This window comes from Armigeres subalbatus, chromosome 2 (assembly GCF_024139115.2).
Source record: "Armigeres subalbatus isolate Guangzhou_Male chromosome 2, GZ_Asu_2, whole genome shotgun sequence".
In the NCBI taxonomy this organism is placed as follows: domain Eukaryota; kingdom Metazoa; phylum Arthropoda; class Insecta; order Diptera; family Culicidae; genus Armigeres; species Armigeres subalbatus.
Window position 1 is genome coordinate 98406645 of NC_085140.1, and position 6074 is coordinate 98412718.

Below are 6074 nucleotides of genomic sequence, written 5' to 3' on the forward strand. Positions count from 1 at the left end.
AAAGAAGATCCCAAAGAAGTTCCATCAGAAAGTTGCTCAAGAATTGTTCCGGAAGTTCCTCAATGAGTTACATCGGAAACTCCTCGAGGAATTCCTTTGGAGATTCCTGAAATTCCCGGAGTTTATTTTGAAAATTTCGTCCAGATTTTTTTTTAAGAATTTATATGAAAATATTAGTGGAAGAAAGTTTAAAGAAATTCTGGGGGAAATTCTGAAGGAACTCCTGGATGAATTTATTCGAGGAATTTTCGATGGGGTTCCTTGAGAAATTTCTCATGGAACTCCTGGAGGAATTTCCAAAAGAACTCCTAGAAGGAATTTCTGGAAAAAAATTTGGAGAGAATTTCCCATGAAATTCCCGAAAAAAATTTCGAAGGATTTTTTGGAAGAATATTCGAAGTTACTTCTTGAGGATCTTCCGCAGCAACTCCTGGAACACTTTTAGATGCAATTTCTAGAAGAATTTCCAAACGAATTCCTAAAGAAAATTCTGATGAAACTCAAGGGACCTTCCTGGAAAAAAAATCCTATAGAAATCCTATAGAAAATCCCATAGGAATTCCTGGAAGAATTTTCGAAAGAGTTCCTGGAGAAATCCCAAAAGGAAGTTTTGGAGGAACTTTTAGGTCAATCATAAGGAAGATCATAAGATCAATTCTTTTTGGATTTCCTCTAGGTATTTCCAAAGGAATTTCCAAAGACAATTCCTTGGGGAGTTCATAAATAACGTTGTGTTAAATTTCCGATGGAACTTCTGGAGAAATTTCCATAGGAATTCCTATAGGAATTTTCTAAGGAATTTTTTCTTCGAAATTTCTCCATGTTTTCTTCGTAAATTCCTGCTGGAGCGGCGCACACATCTAGTCCGCAGGTTCGCTATCCTAGAGTTAAATATAGCGCGCCTCCATCGCAGCATTTTGGATGCATCACAGCTAGGCTTACCAGGGCATATCCTCCTTTTTCATACAGTGCCTTTTAACCTAAAATGTCTTCCTTCAGACGAAATGAATTTATGGCCGGACAAATTTATGACTGAACTATCGGATTTCTCTCGTTAAACCGATCGTCAAATCCATGCAAAAGAACCAAAACAAACGCACAGCATTAATTTAAAAACTGACAGCATAATGTGTTCAAATGGGTGTTGATACAAACAACTCTTTCACAATATGAAGATTGAAATTGTCCAGAATTCCACAATGTTTAATACTAAAGAAATCTGATTGTATTATTCTGATTCGTATTTCTTATTCCGATAATGAAATAAAAAGATGTTTTACTGGTCTGCCACGAATGAATCACATACAGTGGTTGGTTTGGTTTTCTTACCCACCGCTGCCGTATCCAGGCGCTAACGTATACGTAAAAATCGACCCTGTGACAAGCGCGGTGTCATCATCATCAATAGACATAGACCGCTGTCATCATTGAAAAGTAGTATGAAAAAAAAATTGTGCCCGGGACATCCTGGCTACGATTTGGCGATGGGCTAAACAATAGCATGACAGTAGCCTGGTAAAAATAGCCATGTTGTGCCAAACTATACACTGACAAAAATCCAACGATATTCATTATGTGTGGCACACATACATTTTGACTATAGCATTTCCCACATAACGGCTATGTGAATTCGCATAGCATATATGTCGAACACACACATAACTCTTATTAACTAATAACCTTTATATGGAATCTCCTATAATAGCGGGTGGTTATTAACGCACACATAAATTTTGTTCTATACCTTTAAAATGTTTGTATGGTTCGTCATGCTTCTTGATCCCTCCCCTCGCTCTAAAAGCTTGACGTATTTTGTGTATGGGCTTCTCAAGAGTCAAGATACAGAAATTAACAGAATAAGTGCTAACGTTCTATATTGTGCCTTGCAACAAGATGACAAGATTTGTGATCATTTTCCTAAGCTTTCATAAATGTGAATAATTTATCCGCCGTGCAAATAGCACGTGCTATCAAAGCATACATCGCCACAATCCAATCCAATCCAATCCAATTCAAAAATATCTTAGTAGTTTTTCTTCTGGAGGTATGTTTTTACTTAGGCGACTATCTGGCGCTCATATTTCGTTGCAAATAAAAATAAGCGGAGTGGATTTTTTATGAGCGGTACCATAGACACAACCTACTTTGATTAAAACAGGAATCGTTTATATTGCCTAGACTGATATGCGGTTACTTTTGAGAAAACCGCCTGTTTTGATAAATTTCCGACGCGTGAGGTTAAAAACGAAGGAGTATCATTCAATAAATTGATGATTGACGCGTTCTATGCACTGTTTCTTGTGTTTAAAATGGAAGAAAATGTTTTATAATGAAAACCTTGATTTGATTCTTACAGTCGTAGTGATAAGAGATACCAGTTTTGAAATTTTTCGAAACCTAACCTCACTTTTTATTGCCAATAGTATCAAAAACATTACCATTTTTAATGCCACACAGAAGGAATTTGAAAACAATCGTCTTGAAGTATCATGCCAAATGTTTATAATTTGAACTTTCAAACGCTGTTATCTCACCACGATATTTCTGCAAATGGGGCTGATATGCGGTTCACGGCAGGGAAATTTATAAACGTGCACGAAGAAATCGTTAAAATAGCCAGGATTTACATTGAGTTCCAGAATTAGGACTTACAGAGTATCGAGTTAAGGAGAATTTAACATAAACCACAATTAGTAACAATTATGGTTCAATAACGCTCTCTGGAATTACTCCTTAAGAGCGCTGCAAACAACAACAAAATCGTCGATGTTACTAGGGATTATTCAGGACCCATGAGCGAGTGAGTAACAAGAGATACATTGCATACACTTGCGTGGCAAACATTTTTTATTCTAACATTTAAATTTCATATGATATTTCCTTGGTACCTGATTTTAAACTATTATTGGCTCTGTTAACAAATGACGTAACGCCGAATTACGCAATTATAGAACCCTGTAGAGGCAGTAGGGACAATATGAACATACGGGGCAATATGAGCCAGCCTCAGTTTGAGCATATTGACAAGTTTTATCATGTAAAAGTTATATGATCTTTAAGAGAATGCTTCACATATGACTCAACGTGAAAACCGCATTAAAATTCAATTCGAACATGAAAATGCACTTGAAAATATAATTTTTGGCTGCAAAGGCAAAATTATTATGAGATTTGAAGTTTATAAATAAGGTTTTGCCACAAAACTAATAAAAATACAGGTCAAAAATACAGCACAATCAAAAGATCTATTATAATTGAATATTGTGCAGACATGTTTGTACTGATACAAATCAGAATTTATCATAAATCTTTTTTTTTCCAAAACACTATCTATGGGGCAATATGGGCATACCTGAACAGAGCAAGATATTAGGCCTTAATATGCAAACAAGTTTAAATTTTAGTTGCCGAATACAAGAATATTATCATCTATGTTAGATTCATTACGGATAAATTACAACACCGCATTACTGCGATCGAAACAGAAAAAAATGACTATTAACCAATTGAAATGTGGCTGTTCAAACGGTGAAGAGTGGCAAATCGGTTCGGTCCTCTGGTGGGCGGTTTATTTATTTTATTTGGTATGGAATACTCTAAACTGTTGTAGGCATATCATATTCTTCCATATTATGACACTTTTCCCTCCCAAAAAAACGTTTTGGATGGATGGCCCATACTACCCCACATGGTGGCTCATATTGCCCCGTATAGTCGGGAACACACATTGAAATCAATACATTTTCAAAATTGCATTCCGACAATTTTCAAACGCATTTTTCATCATTCGTCGACGTAATATGAAAGGTAACACTCCCTAGTATAAGTCAACTACATTTTGAATGGTGATTGTTTAAGCTTTTCAGCGCTTTTTGGAACGATTTCCTTAGGTGGCCCATATTGCCCCGATCACACACTTTTTGTAGGATTTTTTTTTAATTTGTGTTACCCTTGAAATGCAATTTAAGAACAGTGAACGAAAAAATCAGTAATAATATAATACTCAAGAAATAATTTTAATGGATTAAATATTCGTGAAACAAAATTCCAGAAGTTCAAAAAATAAATTGATATAATCGATAACCAAACGTTTCATATAGCATCACAAGGTAGGAACAACATGCGCTGAGATCAAAATGTAGCTGCAATCAACTTCAGTGTTTGAAAATTCAAATTCTTCAAATAAAAATTCGTTTATTTTTATACTCACCTACGCCAATACTTGATTGAATCAAAACCAAACTTGATATTATACAATACCATCGATACCAAACCAGAATCGTTCCACCAAAATCTGCAACAATCCTTCCACGACCAGTTTCATGCTCTAATGGTAAGACAGTGACACGAATATATTGCAACGTTGGCTAACATTTTATGATGTGACACGCGTCGGTTTCCTCTGCGCTCTCATCGTTCCGAGTTTTCTGTTTTTCACAGTTATGTACAGACTTCTTACAACTTTTTAGTTTTACGAAGAGCGAGATCGTGATTGTGTCTGAGTGAAACATATGTTGTGGTTCTCTAATGCTGTAGTACCTATTTCTTTGCTACGTACGAATGTGTTAATGTAATGGTGCTAATCTCTTTCATACACAGCTCATAATTTGTTCATTATCCGTTTAAAAAGTGTATTTGTTTGCTATTAACTAATTAATAGGATTACCCACGGACATAATCTCCGTCCAATCACAAACATGATCGCGTTTCCATTTTGTTTTCATTTGTTGTGATCCAGCTAACTATTGTTGTATGCTACTCTCTATAACGTTTTTGTTAATCTGTTTAATGACTTTCAATCGTTTCAGATAGCTATGGGCTTCCCATGCAGTTACTTCAGAGAAGAAATTTATAAAACCCTCCTTTCGATTATAATTTCGTAAAGCATTTTACCACTACTTTTTAGTTCCTGCATCTTCTCACTTGGCAGAACCATTCTAAAGCTGAAGCGCGCAACTATCCTGAAAATGAGAATCCTGAAGCTCCAGCTCTCTCGGGCTAGGAGCTGAAACGATGAAAACCACATGATGAAGAAGGTTTGTTGGTCGTTCTTTCTGTGTTGCCCTTTTCCCTTTCCATACTGCCCAAAACTAGGGTGTTTCTAAAAGCTCAATGTTGGAAAATTGTGTTACTAAAAACTAGAACAGAACGTGAAAATAGTGAATGGAAACTCATTTTTGAAGGATGATATTGATTTTGTACATCATTTTTTTTTTATAATATAATGCATTTTAACCTTTTTCTTTCCACGATTTGATTCAAAGATTTAGGAAGGAATCGCTTTTGGGAAAAAATAAATAAAACAAGTTATTTAGCATAGCTAAAACTAGTGTAAATCGAAAAAAAAACCTTTTTAATTTTTGGTGAATAGTTACCAATAGTTACTTGATTGTTTTCACTAGCTTTACTCTTTTAACACAACATGGTTTACAGAAGCAATCTAATGAAACCATATGGCAAATATTGCCTTTCCCATTGAAGCAATTCGATAAAAGTTGAAAATTAAAATTTAAAGGCGCTTCAGATACCATGGGAAAAGAGGTTAAGTAATTTCAAGTAACTTAAGTTACACTCCTGTAATAATTTAATTTGCAATTTGCAAGTCATATCGGCTTAAAATTGGCCTGATTGTAACCAGAACATTCAGACCTATATGCATGGAAGCCAAACAATAAATATGCATTCTGGGTAACTGCGACGGTCCTTTCAAACAGCTATAGTTTTCAAGACACTCTACGCAGGATCAAGTCACAATACACCTCAAATTTTGAAAGCAATTTCAACAAATTCCGAAAAATGCTAGTCAATCCGAAAACAAGTATGTGGAATGATATACTTTATCCGAAAGGTGTCATACCAATGCTATTCCTGTTTGATTTTTCCGTGTTCTATTTCTTCAATACTAAAACAAACAAAACCTTTGATCAGCACAACTTTTCCAACATTAAGCTTTTTCCATTCGAACCACCCCAAACCAGCCCAATACTGCGTAACCGCAGGAGCGATTCCTTCCTGTTTTCCTTGGTTCCACAATCTCCAGGCTCTCTCACACCGCTCCCTCAAGTAAAACGCAT